The sequence below is a fragment of the Meles meles genome, chromosome 19 (genome assembly GCF_922984935.1).
Source record: "Meles meles chromosome 19, mMelMel3.1 paternal haplotype, whole genome shotgun sequence".
Lineage (NCBI taxonomy): Eukaryota > Metazoa > Chordata > Mammalia > Carnivora > Mustelidae > Meles > Meles meles.
The window spans coordinates 28,215,680-28,234,523 of NC_060084.1; positions in this window are offsets into that span (position 1 = coordinate 28,215,680).

Consider the following 18,844-nt stretch of genomic DNA (forward strand, 5'->3'; position numbering starts at 1 on the left):
GGCCCTGTGCTGTGGGCCTGCCAGTTCTCATTCTGAAAGGAGGCCCTGGGGAGGGACTTAGCCCCATGAGGGGGAGTTGGACCCATTCGCCTGACCCACCCGTAGAAGCCCTGGCTATTTGAGGGAGGGTGAGTCTGAGGTCAGCAGGGGGAGGGGATTGTTCCTGGCTCTGCCCCCGTTTGACACAGGTCCATGTCCTGTGGATAGTCAGAGAGCCAAGCTGTAGAGTGGAGAGTTGGGAAGATGGAAAAACTTGTCTCACTAAAGCCGGCTTGCAAGCTCGTGGCCTGTGGGCTGAATCCAGCCTGAACAGCATTTTGAAACTTGGGCAACTTCATGTAGAAATCTGACTTTCTGGCTTTCTTTTTAAAAATGCCCCAAGATCTGGCAGTCCTGGGTGCCAACTTTTACATGGCAGCCAGAAGCCGGAGCTCAATCACAGCTGCCCGGTTTAGATGAGGCGTGGCCTTTGGTTGGCCACAGTCCCCACTGTTCTCTGTTGCCTCAAGTGGGACTCCGCATGCTCAGCTGTGCTCATTTACATCGCAGGCCCCATTCAGGGTTTGATCATTTCTCAGAAGGCTTTGTAAGACACAGGGGCCTAAACAACATAGCTTTGGAGCTCCTCTGCAGAGAGTAGCTTTGAATGTGCCTCTTTAAAAAAAAATTTTTTTTTATTTGAGTAAGATAGAGAATGGGGAGGGACAGAGGGAGAAGCAGGCTCCCCACCAAGCAGGGAGCCCAATGCAGGGCTCAATCCCAGGACCCTGGGATCATGGCCTGAGCTAAAAGTCACTTAAGCGACTGAGCCACCCAGGTGCTGTGAATGTGTCTTTGACCACCTCTGTGGCTTTGGCATTCCAGGGTGTTCAGCTTAGGCGCCTGGTGCCCACATAGAGATGGCATCAGCTGCAGAAATGAGGGAGGAGTGGCCATGCCCCACAGCGACATGGGCCTAAGGCGCCTGGAGAGCATAGGCTGGGTCTGGTGGTAATGAACTTGTTGGTGACCACGTGAGCTCCCTGTGTACCCCTTTCGCCGTGCTAATCCTGGCAGCCCCATGTCGGTGCGGTGGAACCACAAAACGAAAGCAACCAGACAAACTTTTGCATGATAGCCGCCAAGATTTGGAGCTATGTTTGGGACCGCAGCAACTTTTAGGCAATCCTAATACGGGTTAGCGTAGAGGGGTTGTATAGTGGGGAGAACTGTGACACCCCCCTAACAGGATACGATCAAACCCTAACCCCCAGGATCTGTAGTCAGTGTGTCCTCCCTGGGAAATCCGGTTGGCCCATGAACAGCATGACCCTTGCCTGAACTGTGTGGGTCCACTTTATACAGATTTTTTACCCATAAATACAATTCAAGACTATAAATGTATTTTCTCTCCTTTATGATTTTCTTTCTTTTTTTTTTTAAAGATTTTATTTATTTATTTGACAGGCAGAGATTACAAGTAGGCAGAGAGGCAGGCAGAGAGAGAGAGGAGGAAGCAGGCTCGATCCCAGGACCCTGGGATCATGACCTGAGCCAAAGGCAGAGGTTTTAACCCACTGAACCACCCAGGCGCCCCTCATTTATGATTTTCTTAATAGCATTTTCTTGTCTCTAGCTTCTTTTTTTGTAAGAATATAGCATATCATACATACATACACCATCAAAAGAGTGTTCACTTGCTGTTTATATCATCGGTAAGCCTTCGGTCAACAGACCCAGGTCTGTGGTTACCAGGCTCAGAAGGCTTGGCTACGCTCTGCTTAAAACTCTTTGCCGACTGAAACCCACTCTTGGGAAAAAACCCACTTCCTTGCCACGGCCTGGGGAACCCTCCCTGACCTGCCATGGCCTCTGCCCTCGAGTCAGGGACCCAGGAGGGGGCAGATGGCCCTCCTGAAGGAGGATAATTCCAGGAAAGCTTATTGACGAAGGGATTAAATCCAAAGCCTGTGAGCAGGGTGCTGCGGAAGCCAGCCTGAGGTACAGGAACCTGGGCCAGAAGCTCCAGGACTGTGACCATTGCAGGCCCAGAGGGGTGACAGGACGGGGGTGGTGGTGGTCACAGGAAACCAATAAGAGAGAGAATTGCGCAGAACAGGTGCCCAAAAACCTCTCTGGTGTTGGTGAGAGGAGGGACCCAGGAACGAATTCCCTGGTCTTGTTCTCTTCCCTCCAGCCCTTAGCTGGGCTCCTGCAGCCCAAAGCCAAGGGCACAGAGCTGTACCATGCATTCTGGGAGGGGGTGACGTGTAAGGGTGGGCAGTTGGAGCACCTTCTGCAGGAGCAAAGACAACTCCCAACGCCATCTTATTTTTATTTTTTTTAAGATTTTATTTATTTATTTGACAGAGAAAGATCACAAGTAGACAGAGAGGCAGGCACAGAGAGAAGGGGAGAAGCAGGCTCCCCTCCTAGCAGAGAGCCCGACGCAGGGCTCGATCCCAGGACACTAGGATCATGACCTGAACTGAAGGCAGAGACTTTAACCTACTGAGTCATCCAGGCACCCCCCACCTTTTTTTTTTAAAGATTTTATTTATTTATTTGACAGAGAGATCACAAGTAGGCAGAGAGCCAACTCCATCTTAGAATGTACTTGCTGGGCTACCCAACTGACACACCCATCCTTCTTGGCCTGCACGCTTCTTTTCTATTAGGTCTCCGCTCAAATGCTGCCTCCTCTATGAAGCCTTCCTGGACTGACCATCCCCCAGAAGGATACTACCCCCCACCCATGTTATTTCCTTCCTGGAAGTTACAATAGCCTTGAAGCAATGCTGTTATTTTAATTCTCATTTGTTTCTTGACTCCTGCACTGGAATAGGGTTTTTCACAAAGAAGGTACTATATGTGTCAAATAAATGGTTGAATTAATTAATGATTTTTCCCCTAGGTGTGGGGACATGGAAAAAAAGGTTCAGTAACCATGGGAGTCAGTGGTAGGGTGTCCCTGGAGGAAAAGGAGAGGCCAGAAGGAGCACGTGAGGGCTCTGAACTGGGTTGTCTGGAAGTCATTTTGGATAACTCAAACCTCTGCGGCTTCTCTTGTCTTAGAAAGGCCAGGACTGCGTCCTATGTTTCCCCTTCCTGCCACGTGGAGCGAGGTGAGGACAGACCACTTTAGACTTTAGGGAGTCTGAGGGCAGAGTTGTTTATTTGTGAACAACAGCAGGAGAAAGTTAGGGTAGACATCAGGTAGAACTTCCCATCAGTAGGAAAAAAACGGAATGAGACCTTAAAGTGTCCACCAGGTAGGCTGAGACAGTGGCCTCCTTAATAGGCAGAGGCAGAAGACAGGCAAGACTTGTTTGACCTTTCGTGGACTAGTCGGGTGGACACAAAGGACTTCAGACAGCCTAAAGATCCTGTCTGGGCAGGGACAGACAAGTGGGCCGCTGGCTTCCTTCCTTGCTACCCCTACCTTGCCCGTTGGCCCTTCATCTCCCTACCACGCCAACTTTGAGGTCTCTGAGTCCCTGAGTCACTGCCTCCTCCGGGGCTCCCTCCCTGCCCACCCCCTGGCTCTCCCCCGTGCCATTAGCTCTAGCCTTGCCTTTGTCTTTGTCCAGATGTGTGGTCTCTGGCTGGGATGGTCAGGATGGAACGTGGTACTCTTTGTGCCTGCTCAGCACTCCGCTCTGTCCTTGTGTTCACAGCACGCTGAGCTTGGCTCGGGATACCGCTCCTCCCTCCCCCGTGGCGCAGGCTGGGCCTGAGGAGGCTCGAGTCCCCTTGAGGCACGGGAGCCGCTTGGAGGTTTCTATCTGAGGGGGTAGTGGCTGCCTGAGAGTGGAGAGGGAAGCAGGAGACACAGACTTGGGGACACTCGTTGAGACCCCCAGATCTAGCTTTACCTGAAACCAATCTCACCTCGGATTTTTCCATTTAATGAGTCCTTTTAGACTTGGTCCCATTTGAGTAACATTTCTATTATTTGTACCTTAAATCGTGCTGGGTGATGCATGTGGTACTTGGGAAGGGTCCACCACCAGGCTGCTAATGCAGGCAGGATCCTGCCAAGGACGGGATGGGGGGGTGGAGGGGATGGTACGCGTCCGCAGTGGATGAGACTGTGCGGATTATGGACTTGATAGTGCCAGTCTGTCTGCCTGATTCTTTATTTATACCTCACCAGGGCATCAGCAAAGAAGGGGCCCCATTCCTGCCATTGTTTGAGCAGACAAAGAGAAGCACAGAATACCATGAGGTAGTAAGCTCCCCGTGCTTGGAAGCATTCAAGAAGGCCAGGGCTCCTGGTGTCAGGGAGGCTGCAGAGAGGACTCCTGCAATCTGTCCTCTGCAGTGGGTAGGCTGATGTGCTGCTTGCATCCCCCTTGAACCAGAGGACCTGTGCTGCCGGCTGCTGATATGCTGGGAGCCAGCAGTCAACCCTTTGGGAACTGGCCTAGCCAGGAAATTCATTACCCAATCCTTGCCCTCCCAAGGCCATGTCCTCCCCCTGGAACAGCATTCACGACTGGTTGGTGCTGGAGCATATAGCCTCCATCCCCATGCCCCGGCTGGATGCCTCTGAGGTCATACACCCAACATCAGCACCAGGAGACCCCCAGGGCTCTCTGATACCAGAGCCCTTGCACCCAACCACGACTCTACCCAGTCACCCTGGAGAGATGGGGGAAACTGAGGCACAGGGAAAGATTTGCTTAGGTCACATGATAAGGGAAAGAAAAGCGGCAACCGCAGGGGGCTCACTTTGAACGGGGAACTGTGGTAGGTAACTTCTCATAGGTTGCTACACTCAGTCCTCCCAATGAACCCGTGACTGGGCTGTGAATAAGAGGGAAAGGGAGCCCAGAGAAGTTAGGAAACTTGACCAAGGACACACAGTATGTACGTGTAGCACTGGAACCTGAGTCTATCGACTCTTTCGCCCGCAGCAGCTGCTACCTCCCCAGCCACTGGGTCCTCTTCAGCCAGCTCCCCACCCGACTGGCTTCCACCCCCTTCCAGCACCCCTGCAGCCAAACACCTGCCTCTCCGCTACTCTCGGCCCACTGGTTTCCCCTTTGCTCAGGGGTGTTCTCTCAATGCCGTCCCTTTGCTGGTCCATGACTCTCTCCTACTTTGGAGCCTGCTCCGAACTCACCCCCAGGAAGCCCTCCTTGGTTTAGAGCCCTTGCTCTGCAATGACGCTTGAGGGCTGCCTACAGTTTCCTGACTGTGTGATTAACCCTATGGAGCCTCATTCCCCTTCTGTGTCCAGTAATCATAAGAGCCACCTCTCAGGGCAATGGGGGAGGATCTGTCAGTGTGTATTAAACACTTAGCACAGTGTCTGGCATGCATGCAGTAGGCACTTAATAATGAAATTCTCACTACCTTTATACTACATGGGGAGTATAAAGGGGCTCACCAAGCAGGCCTGTGTGTGTATGTGTGTGTGTGTGTGTGTGTGTGTGTGTGCATCTGTTCAAGTGATCAGGTCTTTGTTGAGCGCCTACTGAATGCAAAGCCTTTGCCCTGGGAGGAACTGCTGAGATTATTGATGGATGGGACCCTGATTGGGTCAGGGGGTTGGAAATCCATCGCCCTAAAATAAACTGGGTCTCCCCTGGTCTCAGGGCTCCTCCCTGCGGCCAAAACCCACCTTAACAGGGAAGGGTTTATGTGTGTACCCCTCCTGCCTTTCATTCTATAAGGCAGGGGTATCCTTTTCTCCCCGCTGCACAGCAGAAGTGCGGCTCCTTCTGTAGGCAGCCTATGCCATCTGGTGGCCACTCTTGGGGAAGCAGCCGCAGGGCTCTGAGCGGCCTGGGTTGGACCATTTCTCTGGGCTCGTGGCTCCATCTAGCGTCTTTAAGGCGCAATTACAGCCTCTTGGTTTCAACTTGAAAATCATGGGAGGCTGTTCCTGGAAATGTTCCAGGATTCCACTTGAGAGTTACTGAATCAGAATTTTGGTGTAGGAGGGATGCTTCCTGAGGACTTTTTGACGACATTCCAGGTTATTATAATTCTGAGAACGGTGAAGTTTGAGAAGCATGCCTTTAAAGGGACTTCTGTGGATGTATTTGTAGCCTCTCCCCACTTGTTCAGCAATAAAATAGTCACCCATTTCATGTCTGGGATTCTCATTTCCAAGATGAGGAAACCGAGGCACAATCAGTGAGCACCTACCCAGGCAATCTGCTGTGGAGCTCATCCTCCTAGCCAGCCTATACCCAGTGTCCCAGCATGGGCGAAGTTTGGCTTCTGCACCCTGAATGCCATCACGGTCTCCTCTCTGGGCCTCTTCGGCCAGGCTACCCATCCCTTGTCTGGGTCTCCTTGTTCCTATTTGCTTATTTACATGGTAAAGGCTTAATGACTAACTACAGTCACTGCTTTCATAGTGCCTGCATTCTAGTGGAAGGAGACAGGCAACACAAAGCAGACATGGCCATAGATAAAGTGATTTGGGCTGGTGGGAAGACCTTTGGACGATGGTCTCGAGATGATCTGATGGGGAAATCTTGAGAAGGGGTGGTGGGGTGGAAGACTTTGAGGGGAACCGACTTTAGATCTGAGTTCTAAGAAAGAAAGAAAGGGAACCAGACATGTACAGAAGAGATGGAAGAGTGTGCTAGGTAGAGAGCATGCCAAGTGCAAAGGCCCTGTGGTAGGAGCAAGTTTCTCGTATTTGAGAAACAAAAAGCAGGGCACTGTGGCTGCTACAAAGTGAGTGAAAGGCACAATGGACATTTGTGGGTTTGATCACCAAACACGTGTCCCCTCTTCCTCTGGGGGAGTTCTGTCCTTCCCACTTAGGAGTGTTGCTGGGACGGTAAACTGGAGCACTTGCCTTCACTCTTCAGCAGCCAAGTGAGTCCTTGAAGCTTTCTTGGGCCAGACCCTTCCTCTGACTACCCTACAGCTGGGCTGTGATCTAGGCTCAGCCAATGGGATGCCCATAAAATCTTGAGTGATAAAAACATAAAGAGAATTCTGGCAGCCCAAGCATGCTGGCTGTGGGGCCTCATGGACTGGTATCCCCATCTTGACCCCTGCTTCGGTTGTGAGGCTCTTGCTTGGTGTCACCCCAATGACCCATTGCCCTTATGTTAGTCAGGGTATATTTCTGTTGCTTGCACCCCAATGGCCGGAAGGGTTCATTATGGCAATAAAGGAAGATGAAGTTGGGGGGGGCGGTCAGTGGGACCAGATGATGCTGCTTGGCTGAGCTAAGGAGTTGGATTGTGCCCCGAGGACAATGGGAACCCGGGGATGTCTCTGTCACACATTTCTGAGATCCTCCGACTGGGGGTTGTTGGCTCCTTACCTTCAGGGATGGCCTTCTTCCACCAGCCCAGACTGTCCCCCTTCCTCACCCAAGCCCAGGCCTGTACCCCAATCTACACCTGGCAAATGATTGCCTTCAGCAGGTGCCCAGGCAAAGGACAAGAAGCCCATGGCTTTGAGATGATTTGTCTATTTCCTGTGCCTGGGCAGTCTCTACATGGCTCAGAGAAACGCCTCTAAGACTTCATCCCCACCGCATGCCCCAGGGAAAGAAGAGCAAAGTGAGAAGGAGAGGGGAATGGACAATCAGAACATCCTACATACTGTGGGGCCCCGGGTGCAGGCTGGGGAGAAGGCTAGGGAGGCTGAGGGTTAGCTGGTGTCCCCAAGGACCTCTTGTCCTTGAATTCCGAAGCATCAGGAACCAATCACGGTACCTAACAGCCAGCTGGTGACCCCAATCCTTCCACCCCAGCAACAAGCCCTGGCTATTGTTTTTCTAAGAATCCAGAAAATCCCTCTGCTGTAAGTACCACCCCGACCTCCCCCTCCCCCAATTTGGCCACAGATGCCACTTGGCTCCCCTCTGCTCCCCAGGGCTCCCTCCTTCCCCTTAGCTTGACTTCAGTCCCTGTCCTCCCCGCCACAACCCAGAGACCCCCAGACCCGTCCAGGCTCCTGGAGCCCCAACTGGGATGCCCAAGTCAGTCTCCAAGTCTGGAACTTTCTCCAGGTGCTGTTCTGGCTCGTCAAACTCGCCTAGTCCTTGCCTCCCCGCTCGGTGACCAGCAGGAAGGGGTTGACAAGACCCTTCCTTCGCCTGGTGGAGGTTCACCAGAGTACGTGCCTCTGGGCCAGGCTCCGAGAGGGATTTATGGTGGGAATGCAGATGAGCAGCTAGGGGTGTGTCCACCATGCACCTTGTAGGCGATGCCCGTCTCCCTGGGGAATCTTCGCGAGGCATACCACCCCCAGCAAAGCAGAGTGGAAGAGAGGGAGGCCAGCCTCCTTCGACACCTTTAGGTTCCCCTTGATTCAGATTCTCAGAGGACCCCCCTTTCCTTCAGAGGCACCGCTTCCCCCCCTCGACTCCTGCCCTGGAGCCTGTGGACACCCATATGGGTGGCAGGTGGGCATCCCTCCTTGGTCACGTGGTGGGGGGTGAGGAGGGACCCCCAGGACAAGGCAGAAGTTGAAGAAGGGGGCTCCCGGGGCTTCAAGAGTTTCAGAAGTAGCCATCTCAGTCAAGGGAGGGCATCAGGGAGGACTTCCCAGAGGAATGCCTCCTGCAGCAAGGACAGGGCTGGTGGCCGGGTGTGACCTGTTCCTGGGCTTCCTCCCCTTTCCCACACCCCAGAAACTTAGAACTGAACCCTTTCGGCTGTTTGGTGAGCCAGAAACGTTTACTGAGTCTCTGGTCCCTCGGGGTGTGTGTGTGGGTGGCAGAGTGGCGGGGGGAGCAGGGGCGGGGAAGGATGTCCCCACAGTTGTTTCTTAAAACACGATTTAGTTATTGTATCAATTAGCTCTCTCCGCGCTACAGAAGACTCCACAGCTCCTGGCGTGAAACAAGAAACCTTTGTTATTTGTCATTAGCAGGTGGGCGGAGTCTGTTCCAGTCAAGGAGAGGTCGGCCGAACAGCTCCAGGGTTGGGGAGGAAGGTTCTGACACGTGGTGGGAAGAGGGAGCAAGTCACACTGTGCTTGGGGCACAGATCCAGAAAAAAGAGGGACTATTTCTGCAATCCAGCTACCACCTTTCTAGCTTCCGGTAACAAGCTGGGAGCTCCGGGTTCTCTGTCTCCGATCTCTTGGATCGGAGCCAAGGAGTGGCTGCCCTTTTGGATGGCGTGGGCTTTCTCTGGCTTCTACAGCCTTCCCGGGCCTATGTGACCCGACTGTAGGCAAAAGAGTTGCCCATGTCTTTCCCCAAGACCAGCTCATGTTCATGAACCATCGATGGTTTCCCACAGTCTACAGGAGAAGGTCTAAGCCCCTTAGCTTGGTGCTAGAGGCCCTGCTTTGTGACTCTTCCAGGCTTATGTCCTGTCTCTGCCTCCCCTTCCTCCTCCCCTGCTTTTCCTTGAGCCATAAGCCCCCCTCACACATTTGCAAACACAAGCCCGCCTTTTGCGCACTTCAGAATTTGTCTACTTCAGGATGCTCCGGGTGGCTCAGTCAGTTGAGTGTTTGCCTTTTTGGCTCAGGTCATGATCCCAGGGCCCTGGGATCGAGTCCCGCATTGGGTTCCTTGCTCAGCGGGGAGCCTGCTTCTCTTTCTGCGCGCGCACTCTCTCTCTCAAATAAATAAATAAAATCTTAAAAAAAGGAAAAATGAATTTGTCTACAGCATGGGCTGTTCCTTCTGCTGGGAATGCTTCTCCTCTGCCCAGAGAAGCCTTCTCATCCTTCAGGGGTTGGCTCGATGTCATGGTCACCAGAGTCCTACCTGATTATCTTAGATCTCCCCAGCCGCCACCCCCCCCATCCTCACCTAGCACCACGAATCCCTCCTTCTCTTCCTGTCTCCGAAAGCACTATACACACAGACCTCTCAGCTCATGCCACTGCCCACAACTCTCCTTCCCTCCCCAGTGAGCCTGTGTGTCTCACCCCGGGCCGGGAACAGGGAGCTGTGCCGACCATGTAGGATTTGGCCCTTCTAATACCTGCTCCCTAAACTCAGTTACCTTGGGCTAGTTGCTCAATGACCTCTCTGAACCTCAGTCTTCCCCATCTGTAAAATAAATTCACCAGATATCTACCTTGGGAGGGGGGGTTGTTCCGAAAGGCTTAATTGAGATAACCCCTCGGATGTGCCTGGTACGCTGCCTGGAATGTAGTAGATGCTCAGTAAATGTTTTGTGGTTGGGAATAAGCACAGCTCCGTCCTGGGCCCTTTGCAGCCTCTGCCGCCCGCCTCCTCCCCCACCAATACCCCACCCTCCCCACCAATACCCACAAAACCCTCTTCATTTCCTCTGTGACGACAGCCTTTCTGTTCTCTGACCTGTGTCAACTTTGTAATCACTTTGCAAGGCGGGAGGGAGGGACACCGAAAACCATGCCCACAAAGGACTTGAAATTATTGCCATTCAGGGATCAGAAGACAAAGATTACTTGCCTGCTTCTGTCTCACAAACAAATTAACGGAGTGGCAGCTTTTGGTGCAAAATACAATTCTTGTCGAAAGGATTAGGCGTGCTAAATCCAGCTAGAATATGCTGTGAGCGTGTGTGTGTGTGTGTGTGCGTGTGCGCGCGTGTTCAAGCAAAGCCGTGATAATCATACTTTACAACTAATAAATGTGTCCTTTAATTCCTCCCCAATAAGTCGTTGAAACATAATCTGTCATTTCAGACTTACAGAACATGACTTCTCATAATTATAATTCTCCAGCACATGTTACTACTTATAATTAAATTCACTTTTTAAGAAATCCAGAACTTCTTTTTTTTTTTTTTTGGAGATTATCTGTTCATACGATGTCCTGGCAGTGAAATTAATGTGTAATCTGTTGAATAAATGTGGGTCGTTCTTATAGAAGAAACATACCCGCTCCTATCAATCAAAAGCTAGAAAGACAGATAAGAGGAAGAAAATATACATTAGTTCTCAGCAACAGGCACATACGAAGGAGAGCGAACCCAAGCCTCTGTCCCCATCCCCGCCTCTCCAAAAGCACGGCTGGCCCCATAAAAGGAGAGCGTTTGACACAGTGGAAAGAGCACACACGTTCAATTATGGCCATGTTACCCACTGAAGAAGAGGCCGATCTACACATTTGGTAAAACACTTGAATAAAGATCCCAGGCTGGGTGATCAGAAAACACAGCCTGAAAGGCTCCAGGCCCCTGAATACACGCAGGAGAATATGTGGGCCCCCAGTCGCTGCCACACAGGAAGAGACAAGCAGATAAGGAGAACAGGAACTTTGGACTCAGCAAACCAGGCACAGAGAAAGCAGGCATCCGTGATCTAGCAGCAGCTTTCTGAGCTCTTTCTACAGAATAGACCAGAAGCGGTGTTGCAGTTTTGCAACCTCAGACATATTTGAGCTGATGCATTACTAGCCAGCCCAAGGTCAAGGCTGGTTGGGCTCCCTCCTTGTGCCTCAAGGGAAGTTAAATGCTTCCTTAAAGGTGGGACTTCAGGAATGACTGGAATCCCCCTCCCCCCAATCAGTGCAACTGTCTTTCTAGGTAGAGACTTTTCCCGAAGGGGCAGTCAAGTGACAGTTATGTATTTAGCACAAACTGGGTTCCTTTGACAGAGGTGTGAGGGACAAGAGAGGAACAGGCTTCAGACAAGTCCCTTGTCTTCTCTGATCTTTAATTCTCCTTCAGCAAAATGATACCCCGCCCCCGAGTGGGCCAGTTCCCCTGCCAATGACACACCTGTTCTGTGCAGTCTCTGTGCTGGGCACTGGGGTTGAAGAAGTGACAAGTAGATGTCCCTGCCCTCGCAAGGTATCAGTGACATCAGGTGGGGGATAATTAGGACAGGCCTCTTCCCAAAGCCCTCATCTCAACCACAAGGAAGGCCACTACCTGCAGAGCAGGGCTTGCCTTACTCCTGCTATTAAGAGATCCACTCCTCCCCATCCCTCCCCCACCATGCACAAGGACCCCCGGGAACATGGAAGTCATGACTCAGACAAGCAAGCCTCTGAAGGCCAGCTTGCCAGAGGGGATGTCGACAGAAAAGTGACCATCAGCTTAGGCAGCCCCAAGTGAGGTCATGAACCGGACCAGGAACAGTCGCTCCGAAAATGGAAAAGTCTTATAAAAGATTCTTCAGCTTGTGCTGTGAGAAAGAAGGGAAGGCATGAATCCCGTCATAGGCGACTTAGAAGTCAAGACAGGTCTGTCAAAAAAGTTTGCCTTTTAATTTTTGGTCTGTGCTTAAAACACACACAATATTATTTAAATACTATATCTGGCTACCTCCCTTTCTCAAGCCAAGAGGGGATCAGAATGGGACTGGAAAGAAGACTCAACTTGTGGTTAGACTCATTTCTGTTTTATCGTATACACTTGAACTTGGAGGCATTGGTGACTGTTCACTGGAGGACGGGTGCATGGATGGATGGACGGGAGCATGGATGGATGGACGGGTGCATGGATGGATGGATGGGTATAGAGATTAAGGAAGGGACATCCCTGGGACGTAATAGTTCCCTCTCTGGACAGAAACTCATCCACACATGTTTTCTTTCGATCGTACGTTGATCCATGCAAAGATTTTAAATTCTGAATAATATTAACAAATATAAATATTATTTAAATATTTAATAAGTAGTCAATACAAAATCATGAGTTCTCACATTTGCAAAGTGCAGACTTCTGGGATTTTCCTTAGAAAAGCTCAGAAGGTGTAGTGATATCAGGTTAGCACTCCCACATGTAAACTATCTTGAAGCTGAGTAGGGATCCCTTTAGAGAGGACAGTGATTTCTAGCTCGTGGCCATCTCTACCACTCCCTCCTCTCCTGCCCCTTCCCTACAGCCTCATTAAGTCACCATAGGTACCTGCATTTTCAATTCCTGAGTTAAAAAAAATCCCCACGTCCCTCTTGTTTCCCTCAGTTCACTGAGGCTGCACCCGGCTGCTCTGAGGTTGATGTTTTCTCTTATTTCCCCCCACCTTTCCAGCCTACCCTTATTCTGCAGCTCTGGGCTCTGCACCCGAGGAAGGCTACTCCATGCTTTCAACTCAGGGCAGCTTGAGATCCAGGTGAGCCTCAAGCAGGATCTGCGGACCACCTCCCTCTGGTCTCCCCGGGGGGTGGGAATGCCTGGACCAGGGCTCCCCCATGGCAGAGTACAAGGGTGAGTTGAGTACCTATACTGAGTGGCCAAGCTAGCAGGCTCGAAGGAAGGAGCGGCCAGCCAGCCGGAAGTTAAAAGGGAATGATTTCTGAGAATGTCCCCTATGCACTTTTGTATTTCATTGACGTTTTAATTAAGACTGGAGCACTCTTCGGGGAGCTCTGTTCTGAAGTTGAAATCACTTTAATATGCTGCCCTCGCATAAAGCTAGAGATGAATGGAAGCCTGGGGTTCTCATATGTTTCCTGGTACTTAGTGATTCTTTTTCACAATGCATTATGATGTTAAGACGGTTTGTGAGTTTCTATTGGCTGAGTGCGGCCATATCAAATTATAATTTTACCCAGTGGATTTTGCTCTAAGAAGATTAAAGGGTGCCCAGGCCTTCCCCTGCGGGAAGGAGGTCCCAGGATCACCTCGAGCTCAAGGAAATTTCCAGGAGTTAACACTGCTCCTGGTGAGAAGGTAATTGTCTGGTTATGTCTACAGAGTCACAAACTTAACAGCATGTTCCAGAAGCTGTCCTAGCTGCGGGGTGAATCCACATGTCCTGGGAATTTAAGCTTACAGGAGAACCTCCTCAATCCTTGCACTACAAGTTTTTGTTTACAGAGCTGTACACTTTTATGTCTTGTTTCGGTGTTCAAATTTTTCCACTTCGTGGCTGAAACCTGCACACAAGCAGAGGTTCGTGGTGGGAAGTATTCCCACCATGCTTTTTTTTTTTTTTTAAATATTTTATTTATTTGACAGAGAGAAATCACAACTAGGCAGAGAGGCAGGCAGAGAGAGAGGAGGAAGCAGGCTCCCTGCAGAGCAGAGAGCCCGATGCGGGGCTCGATCCCAGGACCCTGGGATCATGACCTGAGCCAAAGGCAGAGGCTTTAACCCACTGAGCCACCCAGGCGCCCCCCCACCATGCTTTTATTGGTGGCATGGGTCGGTGTAGTTCTCCGGTGGGTACCTGCTCACAGCCCTGGTTCCTTGTCAGAATTATTACACTTGCATCACCTCCCTCGTGTGCAAGACCACTCCCACGAGCCCAGGAGTGATCTTGGCCTTGTGGAATAATTGTGTAGCCTCCAGACAATGAGTTAAATGTAGAATGCTGAAATATTCCAAGGTTTGGGAATTTCAAAGAAGTAGGGGTTGGGGGGATGACTTACTGAATAAATGTCTTTGGAATAACTAAGCAGTCATCTAGAAAAAAAATATAAATTAGACCCCTACCTCAAACTTATATCCAAATAAATTCCAGATAAATCCATGTTTGTATACATTCAATAATGCATAAATGGATTGGAAGGAAATGTGAGGGAACTTGAAAAACAATCTCATACAAGGCTTTGGAGCAGGCTCTGTCGAGCAGCCTGGGATAGGAGCCCTGGTGTGGCAAAGGGAGTCCTGAACTGAGACATCTGGGTCAGAGTCTTGGCTTTGCCAGCGCCTTGATGGGTGATTGTCAAGTTGTTTCCTCCCTTAGTTTTGATACCCTATCTGCTGAAACGGGAGGGCTGTCATCCCTTCAGCTTGAAGAAAGAGGTCACCATGGTAACAGGCATTGGTGATTTTACCCCCAGCCCTGGCCTCCATTTAGAATTCCCTACTCTCAAGTTTGGGCAGGTTGGGCCAAGAGGAATCCATCCCCAGGTCCAGGTGAACATGCGACCTTGGGCACTGATTGGTTTCATGATGGACAAGTGACTCCATCAGAGCCATGGAGAGGCCCAATGGCTGTTGTTTAGATTTCAGGGCAGAAGTACGTGCTGTTTTTCATGGGGCCCAACCTCAGAAACGTGTAGCTGGTGCTGTTGGCAGCCATTTTGTCACCATGAGGAAAGCATCTGCTCGAGGTTGGGGCCAACACAAAGTGAAAGTGAAGGAGAGTGTTAGGAGAAACTGAGTCCTAGGGACCTTGTCAGTGTACCTCGATCCACCCCTGTACTCTTCCATTGCATCAACTAGTAAATGGATCGTTACTGCCATTATTTGCCGAACCCTATCTGACTTGGGTTTCCACCACTTAGAGCCGAGTGACTTGTGCCACAATCATCAGGCATCTCTCAGCTCAGGAATCCCAAAGGTTCACAGCTCCTGCAAGGCTCTCTAAAGTGAGCAGGGCCAGCCGTAGGAAACTGGGTCACAAGATATCCACCACGGATGCCCGCCTCTGCCAGAAGCCATTCCCGACCTGCCAGCGTGGTGAGGGCCTGCCGGCCGCGGTGCCCCATGGGGAGAAGGAAGTGGTGACTGGTCCTGTGATACAGAGATATCAAAGAGTATGACTGTGTCCCGTTGCTTCAGAGCCCCGCTCAGGGATGTCCGGGAATAGATGGCAGGTGTGTTGTATAATCTTTTCAAACCTGCACATTTCTGAAGGGCTTATCACCCCTCCAGTAGCTCAATTGGTGGAGAGCCTCCTGCCAAGCACTCTCCAGGCATCAGTTCTTAGCATCATCACAAGAGCCCTGGATGGGGCTGCTTCTGTCCCCTTTCAAACCAGGGGACAGGGGCTCCAAGTACTCTGTGTCTTGCCCACGGCCACACTCCCTTAGGAAGTGCTGGGACCAGTCACTTCCCCTTGGAGCTTCTCCAGACCATTTTCTGTGGGTCAGTGAGCAGAGATGACTGGACCTTGGGATCCTTAACCCGGTCCTGGTGAGGAAGAAGGGAGGGAAAGGAGAGAAATAAGAGAACAGGAAAGGCAACAGTTTGAGTACATGGAGCCTATTAAAGTGAGGGGCTTTCAGATTACTTGGCTCCATGTTCTTGTTTTCTCATGGGGAAAGTGGGGAAGGTTCCAAATCCAGCCCCCGTGGTTGGATCGGAAGAGACAACCATCACAGTCGTTGTAGGGAACGGATTCTGGAAGCTAGTAGTTAACTCCGGGCTTTGCCATTTGACAATTCCCACTCTCTGCAACCCTCATTAACTTGTGTTGCCAGAGGAAAGGGAATTGCCTGATGCCTTGGTGGTGGGTGGGGGGGTGGGGAGTAGGGAGTGGGGGGGTGGGGGATGTCTCAGCTCTCTCTCTCCCACTTCCAGAATAACCCATCCCCATGGAGGGAGCTTTCCATCGCTCTGGCCCTCTTTGGACTTCGGGAATGAAAAACCCAGCCCCCACTGCTGTGCAGCCATACCGGAACCCGGAGGAGTGTTAAAATTCAGCTGCAGAGGCACCTAGTGCTACAGAAGCCTAGATGAAGGGAAGGGATTTCAGGCAAGAGGGAAAAATAAAATAAAGAGGCAAGACTTAAAATGTCCTGTGAAATGGAGAGCGTTTGGCCCTCGGCACACATGTCTGCAGGAGATGACTCAAGTCCTTTATAAAGTGGTGAGTTTTGTGTGAGCACAGATGCATTTTGTTTTCCTGGGAGGAATCAGTGATTAAATTATCAGAAACCAAGCTAAAAACCAGGCTGCTTGCATATTTCCCACACCTCCCCAGGGTCTCCTGCTTACGAGGTGCCAGCTCCATCTTGGAAGCTTTGTTTAAATGTCCAACACATCTTATTAAGGAAAGTAATAAGCTGTTGTTTATTATATGTCATAATGGGGAATATGACTATTTAATATAAATCTGACATTTAAATTCCACTTAGTTCTGCAATGTGGACGGTATCAAGGCATCGCTCTTTACCCCAGAGTAAAAACTCCCTGGGTCTGCATTTTAAAGCATTGAAGTTTTCAAAGTAATCAGGTTCTTCTTTTTTTTTTTTTTCCAGAGGAACCAAATTGTGAAGACATCTGTTCTGTTATTAATTTCACATAAATCTTAAGCTCCTCAAGGCCAGAAATGAGGCTTCATTCACGTCGAATTAATGAAACATGATTGTAAGTCCCTTGCATGGAAATGTTGTCACACAACTCTGAGCTGCTTACAGGCACTGTGTAAGCTCGGAATCTGCCAGGGGACAGCCATGTGAAATCCGCCCTCCCCTCCCCCTGCCACCCGAAAACAATATCTGAAAATATCGCAACACTAACTATATCCTGAAAGATTAATAGCAGATGAACCTTTCTGGGAAATGAATCAGACTTTCTCGGGAAAGGATACAAATAGCCCGGGTAAAAGCAGATTGCACAATGTTAGAGCGCTTTGGATACAGTTTAATAGCTGTGTAGCCCGCCCTGCACCTCACAGGGTGGGGGAGATAAAGGGGTGGGGAGGTGGGGAGGTGGAGGAGTGGGGGGATGGGGGGGTCCTGGTCTATCTGACAGAGGTGTCCCTTGGGGGGACGCTGGAGACAGAGGTTTGAAAGGGGAAAACTGGATCAGCAGAAGCATGATACACATGTCCGGCGGTGTGGGAGAACGTGGGCGCATGTGCGCGTGCACGTGTGTGAATTTGTAGGTGAATGAGGGTGCATGTGTGAGGGGATGATGTACGTGTGTGTGCATGGATAGGAGTGCGAGGTTGTGTGCGTGTGAGTGTGAAAATGTGTGTCGCGAATGTGTGTGCATTTGTGTGAGTGTCAGTGCGTGTGATTTTGTGGTTGTGTGTGAAGTTGCATGAGTGTGTGCGTGTGTGCATTTGGTGTAGGTATGTGTGAGTGTGTGTGGAATCTGTGTGTCTGCATGAACTTGTGTATGCACGTGTCTGTGGTCTTGGTGTTCGTGAGAGCGCACGTGTGTGAAAGATGTGTGTGCGTGTGAACACGTGCCTACACACACACACACACACACACGGAAACCTCTCAGGACAGACCCGAATCAGTCCGTTGGAGATGGCTCTTCCGTAGCTCAGCACAGTCTGAGGCCCGTTTGAGCTCTTCTTGAAAGGAACTCGCTTCTGGGGTTTTGCGTGTGTGGGGCACGTTTTTTTGGTCAAATAACCGAATTTGCCAGCAGAAAGATTGTCTGGAGGGAGGTCTGGAAAGGGGAGCCTGAGATTTCTTAATCAAACTTCCAAGTGTTATTTTTGGTCTTCCGCGGAGCTGGGACCCAAAAAGACATTTGCATATGATATTTACATCTTGAATCTTCAGAGTCTCATTAGCTTTGATATTTATTTATTTATTTATCTGCAAAAAGGAATTTAAATCAAACGGAGAGGCACAAAAGCAAAAGCTTTGAATGCAGTGCAAAATTAATTAAAACAGGCAGCCGATGGGTAGAGCGCAATACAATAGAACTCAGAGAGAAGACAATGAAACTAATTAGACTCTGATGGGAAAACCTCTCTGCGTTTAGTGATCACCCATTGGTAATTAATAAGTCACAAATATTGGTATTAGAAGAAATCGCCAGAATTTTAATCCCCCCGGTTTTCTAGAAGATTCCTTCTTTTCCTTAGATGCCGATCTTCCAAACCAACCAAGTTATTGGAAGGAGTTGTGTTTCCTTGGTTGTAGAGAAAATGGATCACCCAGTTGATCCCAGCAACTGGTTAGGTCTCGACAGCTGTCCCCAAAATAACACACAGGTGGGCTTTCACTGACAGCAGAGAAGGACACATCCAAAGGCAAGGGACGTTGATCTCCAACAGTTAGGGCTCTCACCCAAGTGGGAGAACCAATTTCTGTATATGAACAGATACGGTCCTGCCTACACTTCTGCCCCTGGACATTTTGAGGCTTTGTTTTACCATCGATGCTTTGTAGATCTGTGAAAAACATTTCCGTCCACCCAGTCGAAAAATCCTCGGCCAACAAAATAAGAGAGGCTTTTAGCTCTGTTTAGCATAAGACAACATCAAGGAGTCCGGCTTTCTAGCCGGAGTTCTTTTGAATGAAATGATCAGTTAGTATTTATGCATTTTGTCTTCTGTATCA